The sequence below is a fragment of the Neovison vison genome, chromosome 1, assembly GCF_020171115.1.
Source record: "Neovison vison isolate M4711 chromosome 1, ASM_NN_V1, whole genome shotgun sequence".
Lineage (NCBI taxonomy): Eukaryota > Metazoa > Chordata > Mammalia > Carnivora > Mustelidae > Neogale > Neogale vison.
The window spans coordinates 59,736,021-59,752,239 of NC_058091.1; the positions used below are offsets into that span (position 1 = coordinate 59,736,021).

The window sequence follows — 16,219 nt, forward strand, 5'->3', positions numbered from 1 at the left end:
TATTTGTTTTCTCTATTCTCTTTGTTCACATAATCCGAAGTTAACATTGGCCTTGATGTTAATCTTGGCACATCCAAGAGGAAAAGTTGGAGAAGTTGGAGAAGGAATTATTACCTTACTTATGTTTACCTGTAGCAACCAAAGAGTAAGCATAAGCACTGGAAAAGGTAAAAGTTGAGAACACAATATATCGAAATTACGACTTTGCTGTTGTATTTCTTGTTAGAGTAGAGTAGCCAAATAATCCTCCTTGGTTTTATCCTCCAAATATTTAGTTAGGGTAAATATTTAAGACAGCTTGGCAGGAAGTGGTTATTTACCTACCATAATAACATTAAGAGATAGAATAGTGGGAATTGAAAGAAAGGGGGAAAAAAAAAAGAATTGGAATATAAAAATAAAAATGTATCACAACCAAGAAAACAAAAAAGATATTTTTATTTTAATTCCAGTATAATTAACATACAACATTATATTGGTTTCAGGTCTACAACATAGTGATTCAGCAATTTTATACATTACTCAGTACTCATTGTGAAAAGCGTACTTTTTTTTTTTTAACTTTTAAAGTAATTTTATTTAAATGAGAATGCGCTAATTGAAAAAAAAAAGGTCTCTATCATTTCTTGCAGGTTTTTTTCTTTTTTTTCGTCTTCTCCCCAAGTCTTCTTTTTAATGGAATTTTCTTCAGATCAAAATACACAGCATTGGGACGCCTGGGTGGCTCAGTTGGTTGGACGACTGCCTTCGGCTCAGGTCATGATCCCGGAGTCCCGGGATCGAGTCCCGCATCAGGCTCCCAGCTCCATGAGGAGTCTGCTTCGCTCTCTGATCTTCTCCTCGCTCATGCTCTCTCTCACTGTCTCTCTCTCAAATAAATAAATAAAATCTTTAAAAACAAAACAAAACAAAACAAAAAAACAAAATACACAGCATTAAAGGCAACTTTGAAAAAAGAGTAGAAGTTATACACAACGCCAACATCCTCATCCAGTTATTTTTTCTGTACTTGTGAATCATTCGAGGGATATGACCTTATCATTCTTACTTATTTTTTTTTCCAATTTATTTATTTTCAGAAAAACAGTATTCATTATTTTTTCACCACACCCAGTGCTCCATGCAAGCTGTGCCCTCTATAATACCCACCACCTGGTACCCCAACCTCCCACCCCCCCGCCACTGCAAACCCCTCAGATTGTTTTTCAGAGTCCATAGTCTCTCATGGTTCATCTCCCCTTCCAATTTACCCAAAAGCACATACCCTCCCCAATGTCCATAACCCTACCCCCCTTCTCCCGACCCCCCTCCCCCCAGCAACCCACAGTTTGTTTCGTGAGATTAAGAGTCACTTATGGTTTGTCTCCCTCCCTATCCCATCTTGTTTCATGGATTCTTCTCCTATCCACTTAAGCCCCCATGTTGCATCACCACTTCCTCATATCAGGGAGATCATATGATATTTGTCTTTTTCCCCTTGACTTATTTCGCTAAGCATGATACGCTCTAGTTCCATCCATGTTGTCGCAAATGGTAAGATTTCGTTTCTTTTGATGGCTGCATAGTATTCCATTGTGTATATATACCACTTCTTCTTTATCCATTCATCTGTTGATGGACATCTAGGTTCTTTCCATAGTTTGGCTATTGTGGACATTGCTGCTATAAACATTGGGGTGCACATGCCCCTTTGGATCACTACGTTTGTATCTTTAGGGTAAATTCCCAGTAGTGCAATTTGCCCTCTTGGTCATAGGGCAGTTCTATTTTCAACATTTTGAGGAACCTCCATGCTGTTTTCCAGAGTGGTTGCACCAGCTTGCATTCCCACCAACAGTGTAGGAGGGTTCCCCTTTCTCCGCATCCTCGCCAGCATCTGTCATTTCCTGACTTGTTGATTTTAGCCATTCTGACTGGTGTGAGGTGATATCTCATTGTGGTTTTGATTTGTATTTCCCTGATGCCGAGTGATATGGAGCACTTTTTCATGTGTCTGTTGGCCATCTGGATGTCTTCTTTGCAGAAACGTCTGTTCATGTCCTCTGCCCATTTCTTGATTGGATTATTTGTTCTTTGGGTGTTGAGTTTGTTAAGTTCTTTATAGATTTTGGACACTAGTCCTTTATCTGATATGTCCTTTGCAAATATCTTCTCCCATTCTGTCAGTTGTCTTTTGGTTTTGTTAACTGTTTCCTTTGCTGTGCAAAAGCTTTTGATTTTGATGAAATCCCAAAAGTTCATTTTTGCCTTTGCTTCCTTTGCCTTTGGCGATGTTCCTAGGAAGATGTTGCTGCGGCTGAGGTCGAAGAGGTTGCTGCCTGTGTTCTCCTCAAGGATTTTGATGGATTCCTTTCTCACATTGAGGTCCTTCATCCATTTTGAATCTATTTTTGTGTGTGGTGTAAGGAAATGGTCCAATTTCATTTTTCTGCACGTGGCTGTCCAATTTTCCCAACACCATTTATTGAAGAGGCTGTCTTTTTTCCATTGGACATTCTTTCCTGCTTTGTCGAAGATTAGTTGACCATAGAGTTGAGGGTCTATTTCTGGGCTCTCTATTCTGTTCCATTGGTCTATGTGTCTGTTTTTGTGCCAGTACCATGCTGTCTTGATGATGACAGCTTTGTAATAAAGCTTGAAGTCCGGAATTGTGATGCCACCAACTTTGGCTTTGTTTTTCAATATCCCTTTGGCTATTCGAGGTCTTTTCTGGTTCCATATAAATTTTAAAATTATTTGTTCCATTTCTTTGAAAAAGATGGATGGTACTTTGATAGGAATTGCATTAAATGTGTAGATTGCTTTAGGTAGCATAGACATTTTCACAATATTTATTCTTCCAATCCAGGAGCATGGAACATTTTTCCATTTCTTTGTGTCTTCCTCAATTTCTTTCATGAGTACTTTATAGTTTTCTGAGTATAGATTCTTAGACTCTTTGGTTAGGTTTATTCCTAGGTATCTTATGGTTTGGGGTGCAATTGTAAATGGGATTGACTCCTTAATTTCTCTTTCTTCTGTCTTGTTGTTGGTGTAGAGAAATGCAACTGATTTCTGTGCATTGATCTTATATCCTGACACTTTACTGAATTCCTGTATAAGTTCTAGCAGTTTTGGAGTGGAGTCTTTTGGGTTTTCCACATAGAGTATCATATCATCTGCGAAGAGTGATAATTTGACTTCTTCTTTGCCGATTTGGATGCCTTTAATTTCCTTTTGTTGTCTGATTGCTGAGGCTAGGACTTCTAGTACTATGTTGAATAGCAGTGGTGATAATGGACATCCCTGCCGTGTTCCTGACCTTAGTGGAAAAGCTTTCAGTTTTTCTCCATTGAGAATGATATTTGCAGTGGGTTTTTCATAGATGGCTTTGATGATATTGAGGTATGTGCCCTCTATCCCTACACTTTGAAGGGTTTTGATCAGGAAGGGATGCTGTACTTTGTCAAATGCTTTTTCAGCATCTATTGAGAGTATCATATGGTTCTTGTTCTTTCTTTTATTGATGTGTTGTATCACATTGACTGATTTGCGGATGTTGAACCAACCTTGCAGCCCTGGGATAAATCCCACTTGGTCGTGGTGAATAATCCTTTGAATGTACTGTTGAATCCTATTGGCTAGTATTTTGGTGAGAATTTTTGCATCTGTGTTCATCAAGGATATTGGTCTATAGCTCTCTTTTTTGATGGGATCCTTGTCTGGTTTTGGGATCAAGGTGATGCTGGCCTCATAAAATGAGTTTGGGAGTTTTCCTTCCATTTCTATTTTTTGGAACAGTTTCAGGAGAATAGGAATTAGTTCTTCTTTAAATGTTTGGTAGAATTCCCCCGGGAAGCCATCTGGCCCTGGGCTTTTGTTTGTTTGGAGATTTTTAATGACTGTTTCAATCTCCTTACTGGGTATGGGTCTGTTCAGGCTTTCTATTTCTTCCTGGTTCAATTTTGGTAGTTTATATGTTTCTAGGAATGCATCCATTTCTTCCAGATTGTCAAATTTGTTGGCGTAGAGTTGCTCATAGTATGTTCTTATAATAGTTTGTATTTCTTTGGTGTTAGTTGTGATCTCTCCTCTTTCATTCATGATTTTATTTATTTGGGTCCTTTCTCTTTTCTTTTTGATAAGTCTGGCCAAGGGTTTATCAATTTTATTAATTCTTTCAAAGAACCAGCTCCTAGTTTGGTTGATTTGTTCTATTGTTTTTTTGGTTTCTATTTCATTGTTTTCTGCTCTGATCTTTATGATTTCTCTTCTCCTGCTGGGTTTAGGGTTTCTTTCTTGTTCTTTCTCCAGCTCCTTTAGGTGTAGGGTTAGGTTGTGTACCTGAGACCTTTCTTGTTTCTTGAGAAAAGCTTGTACCGCTATATATTTTCCTCTCAGGACTGCTGAAAAGCGTACTCTTAATCCCCTTCATTTACTTAACCTGTCCTCCCATTGATGTCCTTCCTCTGGTAGCCATCTGTTTTTTCTCTGCATTTAAGAGTCTGGTTTTGGTTTATCTCTTTTTTCCTTTGTTCATTTATTTTGTTTCTTAAATTCCACATGAGTGAAATTATGCAGTGTGTGTCTTTCTCTGACTTATTTTACTTAGCGTTATATTCTCTGTCTCTAGATCCATTTATGTCGTTGCAAATGGCAAGATTTCATTCTTTTTTATGACTGAGTAATAGTCCAGTATATGTGTATATCACATCTTCTTTATCCATTCTTCTGTTGGTGGGCACTTGGGTTGCTTCCATGTCATGGCTATTGTAAATAATTAAATAATGCTGCCATAAACATAAGAGTAAATATATCTTTTCAAATTAGTGTTTTCATATTCTTTGGGCAAATACTCAGTAGTGGAATTACTGGCATTATCTGGTACTTCTAATTTTTACTTTTTGAGGAACCTGCATACTGTTTCCCACAGTGGCTAAACCAGTTTACATTCCCACCAAGAATGCATGATGGGTGATGTTGAGGATCCTTTCATGTGCCTATGAGGCATCTGTAGGTCCTCTTTGGAGAAATGTCTGTTCATGTCCTCTGCCCTTTTTTAAATTGGATTATTTGGTTTTTTGTGTGTGCTGAGTTGTATAAATTCCTTCTGTGTTTTAGATACTATTTATCAAATGTGTTATTTGCAAATATCTTCTCTCATTTAGGAGGTTGTCTCTTAGTTTTGCTTATAGGTACCTTTGTCGTGCAGAAGCTTTTATCTTGATGTAGTCCCAGTAGTTTATTTTTGTTTTTGCTTCCCTTGCCTCAGGAGACTTCTCTAGAAAAATGTTGTTATGACTGATATCAGAGAAATTACTGCCTGTGTTCTCTTCTAGGATTTTTATGACTTCAGGGCTCACATTAGGTTTTTAATCCATTTTGAGTTTATCTTTTGTGTGCAGTGTGAGAAAGGGGTCCAGTTTCATTCTTTTGCATGTTGCTATCCAGTTTTCCAAACACTATTTGTTGAAGAGACTGTCTTGTTCATTGCATATTCTTGCCTGCTTTGTCTAAGATTAATTGACCATAAAATCATGGGTTTATTTCTGGGCTCTCTATTCTGCTCTGTTGATCTATGCATCTGCTTTTTGTGCCAGTACCATACTGTTTTGATTACTATAGCTTTGTAGTAGATCTTGAAATCTGGAATTGTTATACCTCCAGTTTTGTTCTTCTTTTTCAAGATTGCTTTGGCTGTTTGTGATTCTTTCAAATTTTAGGATTATTTGTTCTTGTTCTGTGAAAAATGCTATTGGCTTTTTGATGAGGATTGCATTAAATCTGTGATCACTTTGGGTAAAATGGACATTTTAACAATACCTGTTCTTCCAGTCCATGAGCATGGAATATCTTCCCATTTGTTTGTGTTGTTTTCACTTTCTTTCATCAGTTGATAGTTTTCAGAGAATAGGGTTTTACCTTCTTGGTTAAGTTTATTCTTAAATATATTTTTATTTTTTGTGCAAGAAATCAGACAAGAAAAAGAAATAAAAGTTATACAAATTGCTAAGAAAGAAGTAAAACTGCACTATTTTCAGATGACATGATATAGAAAACCCTAAAGACTCCACCAAAAAACTACTGGATCTGATAAACGAATTCTGTGAAGTGGCAGCACACTAAATCAATATATAGAAATGTGTTGCATTTCTGTACACTAATAATGAAGAGGTAGAAAGAGAAATTAAGAAAATAGTCCCATTTAAAATTGCACCAAAAGTAGTAAGAGTTTTAATCATACAAAACATCTAATTCTTCTTGCCCTTTTTAAAAAACAAGGCAACATACACCATTCTGACAGAGAAATAATAGTTGTGGAGATGGGGTTACCATATTTCCACAGGCCTCCTTGGTGAAATTGTGTTATTATGAACCAAAGGGCATACCTCCATTGGCTTTTAGTGAAAGAGCTATCCTTACTTTGGGGAAAGTGATTGCATAATTTTACTTAAAATGCTTAATTTAAAAATGTTTTCATTATAACAACATAAGAAACTTGATAACAGAAAATAGCTTTTGCTGGAAAATTAAATTTAAAGACAAATAAATATTTTTGGTTTCAATATGAAATGATGGACTACTTGTAGAAATTGATTATCTTGACAACTAATTTTTCTACTATTTACTCATTTTAGGAAAATTAAAATTTTCATTGAATTTATTTTATTTTCTGTAAAAATTGTTAGCCAGATCAATGGGAGCATTGGTTTTTAGCTGCTGTTATTTTCTGTTTCTTTGACCAATTAGCTTTAAAGTATGGATGATAATCGTTTTCGCTCATTTAAAGTTCAGTGCTATTTATTCTTCATTCCTTTTAATCTGTTTCTGCAATAAAGGACAGATTAGAGGAAGTAGTGTGGAGAGTGGGAAATAATTGACTTGAAGTTTAAAGACCTAAACAATAGCCTCAAGCCATCATAATGACCTGTTAGCTCCTAAGGAAATCTTTTGATTTCTCTGGTTCTCACCCTTTTCTGTTAGTTGACTGATGGATTGAATGATTTCTGAAATGTTTCACAGTACTTATTACTCCCTGTGTGATTTAGAATAGATTCAAAAATTAATGATGGTAGAAGTGGATAGTTATATACCTGCTCCTGAAACAAGTTAGGTATGACTTATTTGATGTCAAATCTGTGGTCAAGAAAACAAATCTCAGTTACAACTGTGATCTTGGAAAATATAACATGTGTTTAGGAACCATATGTGGGGAGAAGTTTGCATAGCCAATACCAGATGATCTCAGCCCAGATGCAGAGTAAGGACTAGAGAGCACTATTTGATACTGAATCATCAAAGAAAGATTACATTATGTTCAGGAGACTCTAATTAACTCAAGAAGAAGCCTAATATACTTCGGAAAATAATCACTAGCAGATGTTTAAACAAAAATCATTTTCTCTGTAGTCTTTACCTAACCATAAGGTTGTATTAACGAGAACACCTTATTCCTTAAGTAACTCTGTGAACTAACTTTTCACCATTCCTAAAAGCATATACAGTTAGAGAAAAACTGGAATGATACACCGGACAAGTGTATTTATTTCTCAAACTAACATCGAGAACTGCCTAGTTTTGTGTATTAGCAGTTTTTTTTTTAAGACTTACTCAATATCTATTCCTCACAAAACCTTTCCTAATTCTCTTGATAAAATTGACCATTCCCTCTTTTGTGTTCTCCCTGTACTATATTTATATTTGATATAAGTCAAAGGTCTCCCTGTACTATATTTATATTTGACATAAGTCAAAGCACCAAAAACACTTTGACAACTAATTTTTCTACCTTTTACTCATTTTAGGAAAATTAAAATTTTCCTTGAATTTATTTTGTTTTCTGTAAAAATAGTTTGTTCACAAATATCACCCTATTAGGCTCTGAAGTCTCTCTTAAATAGAGAGCTTGCCTCTCCTTTCTGTATTTTGCTAACTTAGCCCATTTTCTGGTGCATAGTGGGCATTGACAAATGCCTAAAAGTGTCATTAAATAGTGACAAAAAAATCTAGTTAAGGAGACTTAAGTTATATCCATCCCTAAATCACATGCGCCTACTTTTTTGGTTGTTTTTAGTAATATTAATTTACACAATGTTCTATTTTGTGTCTTGTCTGTGCTCCGGCAGCAGCTACATGCTGAGAACCAGCAAAGACCACAGGTAGCTCTGGGATCATGTTCACAAGCAGTTTCTAGAACCAGAACTCTAAGGAAAAAGACAAAATAGGTGAATTCGATTCAGTTTGCCCCAACTTCCTTTTGTGGAAACTCCCTTTTCCCACACACATTTTGTGACTTTTCAGAGCCTCTGCCTTGTCCCAGTCATTAATTGTTCCATGTTCCAAAAATTACTACCTTTTCCTTTTCCTATTTGTATCTCTTTAACCCTTTTTCTTCTTCTTTCCACTTCAAACCCAGCCCCAACCTTCACTTTGATTTACAAACTGCTTCCAAAGATCTAAGCTTATAATCATCACATCAATCAAAGTGTGTGTGTGTGTGTGTGTGTGTCTGTGTGTGTGTGTGTATTGTCATCATGTCATCATGTGTGCCTGCCTTCTCTACCACCTCCCAGCCACCTCTTAACCTTGCCACACCAGACACTCCGAAGTGGAACCAGGGGCCCATTTAGAGCCTTTTTTTTTTTTTTTTCCTTTTTTGGGTGGGTAGAAGATGCCTCTCTTCAAAAAACTGGAGGAATTAATAAAATGTATCATGAGCATGCATTTCTCTTTAAGTACCCTTCTCCCATCTTTACCTATTACTTTGGAATTTCTTTTACTACTATTGAATATAAGTATCTATTCTCTAGTGTGTGAAGAGCAGTGTTCATTCTTTTAAACATGTCATATTTAAACGCTTCTTTTAAATGAGACACAGAAGGACCATATCTTGTTTCCAGTCCTATTTGCCATTTTTCAGAGTTGATGCGAATAATAATTATTTTTAATAGTGACAACTCTTATCTAAAATGCAACTGGTTTATCTTATCAGCTCTTCTAAAATTATGATCTAGTGTGCATTTATTTAACCTAAAGGGGGGAAAAAAGAATGATGGAAGGTACTTATATTTGCACAAGAAGTTTGCCAATGAAGCTTTAACGTTTTGCAAGACTCATCAGAAAGTCATATTAAACTATTAAGTCCTAACTTGTCTCAAAGTAATTTGGAAAATATAGAGATTGGAAATAATAAAAAATCCTACCAGTAATGGATATTTAAAAACATATCTATCTATCTATCTGTCTACCTACCTATATTCTATCTATATATCTATCTATCTCATTTATCATTTACTATCACAGCTCAGTGTGTTCCTTGCTTGGCTTAGTGACAATACCTTATAAGCATCCAAGAATAAATATCTAATGCCAAGATTTTTTAAGAGTAGAAGGGTTGAGAAACCACTGGGACAGAAACAGTAATGATCAAATTTTCCAAATATTTTTTACATGCTGGAGATGGGGGAATTGGAAAATATTTTTGAGGAACTCTCCTGTAAGCCTATAGATGACAGGAAAATCAGTCCGTACTTCGTAAAGTGAAAGATAATTTTCACCCCCTATTTAGGAGAGAATTTTAAATGATGTGGGGTTATTTAACCAGATCCATTAACACTATTTCCTGAATTAAAATTGTTAGTTTTATTAAATATTAAAGTTTCATTGCTTGATGATTTCTTATGAATCTAATAACCTAAAAGCAAAGTTAAAGAAATGAAAATCTCTCCTCTTTTGTTCCATCGTCTAAGAGTATACTGTGTGAAGTCTTGATTTCCAGGGAACATAAGCATAAATTTTCACACTACATTCTCAAGAACTATTTGAGGAAAGATTTGTCTTGTATTTTGATAAGGAGACAGGCCCCAAAACTCATTTAAAATTAATGCAAAAATCATTTTCTGAGATGGTTATCTTCAGGTCTTTATGGTAATGGTAATAACTGCCTCCTTTGTAGAGGCCATTACTGATTCTAATTTGCAACAAAATTATTTGTGTACAGTCACCAAAGTTGGTGTCATATCTTTCATGTTAATATCACCCAGATCTTTGCCTTAAAATCACACTAATTACCTGGAAGTTTCTGTAAGGTAAAATGTAAGTGTAATATCCCTGCCACTGATTTTTTTGTTCTCCGAGGGAAAACCAAACATTGAAGAGATCATGAATTGTAAGGCATGTCAAAGAAATTTCAATCTTCTTATTGAGGGAAAAGAGGGATGTTCTCTAATCTCAAATTCCAAATATTTGTGCATGTCATGAGATAAGTGTTTCCTATTTCTAGTAGCCATAGTCCTGGAAAGTTAAGCCTGGAAAAGCAGATTCAGAACTGGGAACATTGCCCTGTCACAGCTTGTCTGAGGGATACTCTTGTGCTCTGTTTTGCCTGTGGAAGCTGTTGGCAAGAATGAGGATTTCTGGGATTGGGAATGGTTGGGTACCTATCTATAGTTTGCAACTCAGTTGGAAGGAGTGGGTGCCCGTGCTAGACTTCTAGGGGCTATGTTCTTCTTTTCCTTAATTACCTCTTAAGTTCAGTGACTATGGGATTGTCAATCATATGTAGTCACTGAATACTGCAAGTTATTGTTCCCTATAAATAGCTGTATCTATAGATTCTTGGCCCATTTATGTCATAGGTGAATGTTGTTCGGAGTGCAAAGTAGCTCAGTGATTTATTAATTATTATTATTATTATTATTTCTTGGTCTGGAGGGTTGGCATGCTTTACTTTAGAGTTGGTCATATTGCCAAAGTATAGTTTTTGTGTGTGTGTTTTTAAAGCACTTTAGATTGTTTTTTTTTTTCTTTAAAGAGGTGTTATTTGGTTCGTTAAAAATATAGATACAGTTAATTATCTTATAGAATATATGTCTGTTCCTTTCAGTATTTAATCAATCATGCTCTTTGGCTTTGATGAAGCTTTCAATTTGGAGAACAGTAGAGCTTGTCAAGTGTCATTTTCAGTACCAGCAAATGGTTGATTTGAGGGAAGGAGAACATAGTTTTAAAAAGAAAATAAATCTAGCATTTGCTTAATAATTTGCCCTTTGCAGCAACGGAATCTTATCTGACCACCCACATTCATCTGGCTGCTGACGAGGTTCTTGCTTCAATTGCGGAAGCTATTTTTGTACCTTTTGTGTCTTTTGAGGAACCAAGTGGGCCTACTTGCTTATAATGATTCAGATCTCAAAGCACACAGGGGGTCCGGAAGTGCTACTGTGGTGGTGTGGAAAGGGGGGACGTTAAAGCAAACTACTTCCTTTGAGCACTTTGAATGCTCACATGAAGTAGGACTGGATTAAGGCACATTTTGCCATGTCTTGAATCTTTAGTCCTTCCTATGAGACTCTAACTTGTCTGGAAGAAAAAGCAATTAAAAAAAAAAAAAAAGAAAGAAAGAACAAATATACAATAACCATCTAAGAATAATAGAATACTTTTATAGGGCCTTTTGTATGGGTAGGTAAACCGTCTTAAAACGGTTGATTGATTAATCTACTTGGATTAAGTAGTTTGACTGACTTTCCATGCATTTCTTTGGATTAAAGTTGGGTAAATATTAATTCTAAGTATGAGAAAGTCCCTTCCTTTATTTCTTGTTAAGTCTCAGGATTTTAGTGTGGTTGGTTTTGGCTTCCTATTTCAGAAATTAATTTTAGCCCAGAACATAACATTGCTGAAATAAACTATAGAAAAGAATTCGCAACGAGGTTGTCTGAGATTTCATCCTTTGGAGTTTCTTTGCTGATATACCACAGTAAGTTTTATAAGACTCTCAGCTTGAAGGCGGGACTGTGTCATGCACAGCCAAGGCATAATTTCTAGTTCCAATATGTTAAGATATAACCCTGCCATTATTTTCCTAATTGCCCCCACTTCTGCTGGTATAGGCAATTCTCTTTTGAATACAAGTATTTGTTCAAAAGATTTTAACTATGTTAAAAGAGAGGAAATTGTTTTTCTTCAGGAAAAAAATGTCTTCTTGAGAGCTCCTCTTCCAAATTTTCTTTCCTCAAAGAAAGCAGTTTCTGTGAATGAAGAAAGCATGCCTCTTAAATTGACTACAAGTGCCATCATTTAAAAAATAGTCTTGTTCATTTTTTAGATTCCCCGAAGTTGTGCATGAGTTCCTGTGGGGAGAGTCGGCCTCGTGGAAGGCATCGATGGTTGTGATGCCGTCTTTTGATATGTGGATAACAGGTTAATAACTACAATTTATTACTTTATTCTAATTGTTTTTATATTTAACTTGAAAAGCAGTTTTGGCCTACCATGTACCCATATGTAAACCAACTTTGTCATTAAATCAGGGAGGAAACAATGTATATGCCCTCTCCAGAAAAAAGGGTTGTGAAAGTTTTGTTTTGTTTTGCAAACCAGTTGCAATGATAATTCCCTGAATTTCTTTCTGGCAAGGTTTATTTTCATGTAAAATTCTACTTAGTAAATCATAATTATTTTGGCTCTACAGTTGAGGAAAAAAAATCACAATTGAAAAAAAAAAAAACAAAACAACAACAACAACAAAAAACCTGCAAAAAACTTTTAGAACAAGATATTGAAAGAAGCAGGCTGCAGTCAAAATAAGCCATAAATACCTTGACTAAATATGCAAACTATACAAACATCTGCAATCATGCCCTCAGTGTAGCCAGTGTAGAAAAATACACAGTTTAGTTTTCCATTAGGTTTTAAATATCAAATTGGATTTTAACATATGTCATATTAGAGGGTAATCATCAAAATATTTTTACTTTTTTCTAAAAGTTCTCTCAATTGGCAGGGTTTTATATTAATATACAGTATCCTCCTCATATTGGCAACTTGGCTTATTTTAGGGAGAACTAAGGTTGTTATGGGGATTTTTACTAATAAAAGAAGCATTTATAATGAATTTGGCTCTCAGAACGGTGCCTTTTTTTTAATCATCCTGTGGAAATAAGTCTGTATTCAGCTGGATTCTGGCAATGGTCACAGTTTTTTTGTAGATCCTTTTCCCCCTTACCCAGTCCTCCTATGTGGTATTGATTTGTGAGACCATCATTGTGCCCTGAGATGCTCATATATTTCTTAAAATATTTGGTAATTGATCTCTGGCATTTTAAAAGCAAATATATGGAAACGGCCTCCAAAGTTTTATTCAGTAATTGCTATTTTAAGATGTGCATACTTGTTAATACCCCCTTCATTCTCAAAAAAAGGCCAAATGACCACTTTGATTTTTAAAAATGTTTAATACTAAGATTTTGGAAGTACAGAGGTAGTGTCTGTTACCAGTCATTTTATACCATCATTATTTAGGATGTTATTATGTGATGCACACTTGACTTTTGCCACCACGCAAGTAATGATTAATTTCCTGGGGTAAAGATTTTTTTCTAAGATAGTGTTTTTCTAAGCAAAAGATCCCAGATTGACAACTCTGGATACTGTAAGCCTTTATTCATCTGCAGAGCAAGCCTGCCTTCCTGCCAATCCCACCCAGCTGTTATCCTGAAGAGACCTCTGTTGAGGTCTATACGGGAGGCTGTTTCTGTGCCTTTCCTTTCAAGGCCTGTCTGAGGAAATTATTTAACTGGGTGCCAAATTTATTTGAGTGGGACTGTGAAGAGTGGCCAAGGGAGAGGGCACACTTTTAGAAAAATGGCAACTCTTCCATGTAATAGCCACGCAGAGGATAATATCTTTTTCAACACTGTCCCCCTCTGAAAAATGTGCCTACGCTGCCAGGCAGTGCCTGTCTTTACTGCCTGAAGGGTTTCTACCGGCTGGAGCACCATCCACAGGAAACCCCAGAGTCATATTCTCCAACGAAATATCTCATTCCTTTCGTAGAGCTCAAAGACACTGGGAAAATTTCAAATGTGAATGCGAAATTATGTTTGGAATATCTCTCCTTTGTTGGCAATGGGTGCCAAAAATGACTCTGCGTGGGTTTGCTTACCATAAAAAGAAATCTCACAGAATGAAATAACCGGCTGGGTTTGTTTTTTTTTTTTTTCTCCCCATATGAGGATTGCTCTAATATTACATTTTTTGAACATATCAATTGATTGGGGAAACTGGAAATTTAACTTTTAGCGTACATTTAGGAATATGAAAAATGAGACATAGCTTCAAAATAGAGAAGTGATATAGCTGTAATTAACCACATAACTATGGATTTCATAGTGCCAAATAGATGTCTATTGAGAAAATGTAAGTAAAGCTGCAGGCACATACAAGGGCACTTTTGATGGGTCGTAATAATATTATTACCATTTCCCTATTAATAAGCATTTTCATACATTTAAACAATAAGACAGAAGCTCAGGAATTTATCATTGCTGGTAGTTAGATTGCTCAGTAAAAGTAACACCTAACAAAAAAAGATGAATGTCATCATCTCATCTTGGATTCAACTTTGAAAACCTTGAGATTAAAAGTGAATTCTTCCCCAAATTGGAAGTTGAAGGGAGCAGCAAAGAGACTTTGGAACATTCCCAAATCCTGTTTGGTTTTAACAAGACAAATATGCTATGCCCAGTAATAGATCTATGGTACACACAACTTACATGGCAAATTCTTTCCCATTTCCAAGATAAAACAACTGTAGACAAGAGATTGATAAAGAGAGTCACATTTTTAATGGTTTAAGAACATGATCAGTATATTCCTCTAAGGACCCATCACTCCTGTTTTCTCCCTCCTATTTGTCTCCATATGCCTCAGAAACTGCAAGAAGGAAACTGATTTTATGGATAGCAGTTATTTGAAGCCTCTCCAAGGCTGGTGTTGAAGAGAAATGCTATATTCTCAGCTATGTTTAAAATCTAATGTAAAAGGTACATGTGAAATAGGAGTAGTTCCCAATTCCCTTGTGATATTCTTAAGCTTTTCACTGCAGTGAAAAATGAGATGTTGGATTTTAGAGGAAGGTAGACCAAAGGGATCCCCAATCCTGCTGAGACCTCTAGCTCAGACACAGGCAGAAGCTCTTCCTGTATGACCTGGAGTAGGGAACGTGGCTCAGACGATCATCCAGTTTCGAGATAACATGGTTGGACATTTTAGGTAGGCTTGTCTTTAGAAATTTAAAAGGGAATGGTCTCCCTGACAGAAGCTATTTGCATAACTGTATTATACTGTCAATGTATTTTTTGACTGGGATCAAAGTTTTGAATTTTAAAATTTTCTGGATAATAAATGCTATTGGAATATAGGATGGTCCCATGTGATATCAGCAAAATTGATTTTTTAAATAAAATAGTAGATTTTGACTTTTCCTGAATAGGCTCTTTTCCTAAAATTTAAGTTCCACAATTAACTAAACTTTCTAGGTAAGTTTTGTTCTGACCACGAAATACCGGCTTTTGAATCTTTGGTATGTCACTTTTCTTCATCTTCTGTTCATTCTTTAATAGCAAAATAGTACTGCCTTTGTGTGATTTTAATTTGTGCATCTCTTTTTTTGTAATATGTTCTTAGTGAATAAGAATTGTGTATGTGTTGTTTAGGGTATAATGGTTTTAATTTACTACCATATACCACAGAAATTAAATCTGTGTGATTTATAAAGATATTATCTCATTACTAAATAAAACATTTTACTCTATTTAATTATTAAATGTATTATTCCAATCCTATTTTTCAAAAAAAATTTTATGTAATTGCTTAATTTGAAGTCAGTGTTTTAAATCAAAATTTTATATTATTCTGGGTAAACCAATGAATGGGAAGTGACCATATGCCTAATTTTCACTTGTGAGCTTCTTCCTTTCCTTAAAAAGGAGCACTTTTCAAAGCACTTCAATTATCTGTCATGATAACTTCTCATGTTCTCACAAGAAGCTCTCCTCATAATACTGTTCTTAATACTTTATATTTTGACCATATATACTTTGTACAATTTAGTCATTTTGAACATTATTTAAATTATGGATTTGTGTGATTTCTAGGAAGTGGCATTTTGAGGACACTTTCTATAGTATAACCATGTAAAACTCATATATTCTCCCAGGACGATGAACAATTTAAGGATTGGAAATATTGAAATCCAAGGGACAATATTTAGGAGAAGGTATTTTTGAAGATGTATTATTTTAAGTTACGATAAAACTTACTAGCCTAAGTGGATGGGAGAGATGAGACCTTATAGGCTTGGAGGTGAGCCAAACCTGGGTTTGACTCTGGTTCTGACAGTCAACTTCCCTAAGGAGATTGATCCTCCCTTAGGCTCATGATTCTGTCAAATAGG

The 16,219-nt window shown here is 35.5% G+C and overlaps 1 protein-coding gene across 3 annotated transcripts in view; it reads left to right on the top strand.

Moving 5' to 3' along the window:
- The window catches only part of HIVEP2 (HIVEP zinc finger 2), a 198,869-nt gene that overhangs the window by 156,792 nt on the left and 25,858 nt on the right, over positions 1 to 16,219 (top strand). The window contains exon 3 of one of the 3 annotated variants that reach the window (XM_044247626.1): positions 12,089 to 12,183. The exons of 1 other annotated variant lie outside the window; for it this stretch is intronic. The gene's annotated coding sequence lies outside the window, so the exon portion shown is untranslated. Of the gene's footprint in view, positions 1 to 12,071; positions 12,184 to 16,219 lie in introns of all 3 variants that reach the window. One more of the 3 variants, XM_044247633.1, reaches the window with a different exon arrangement.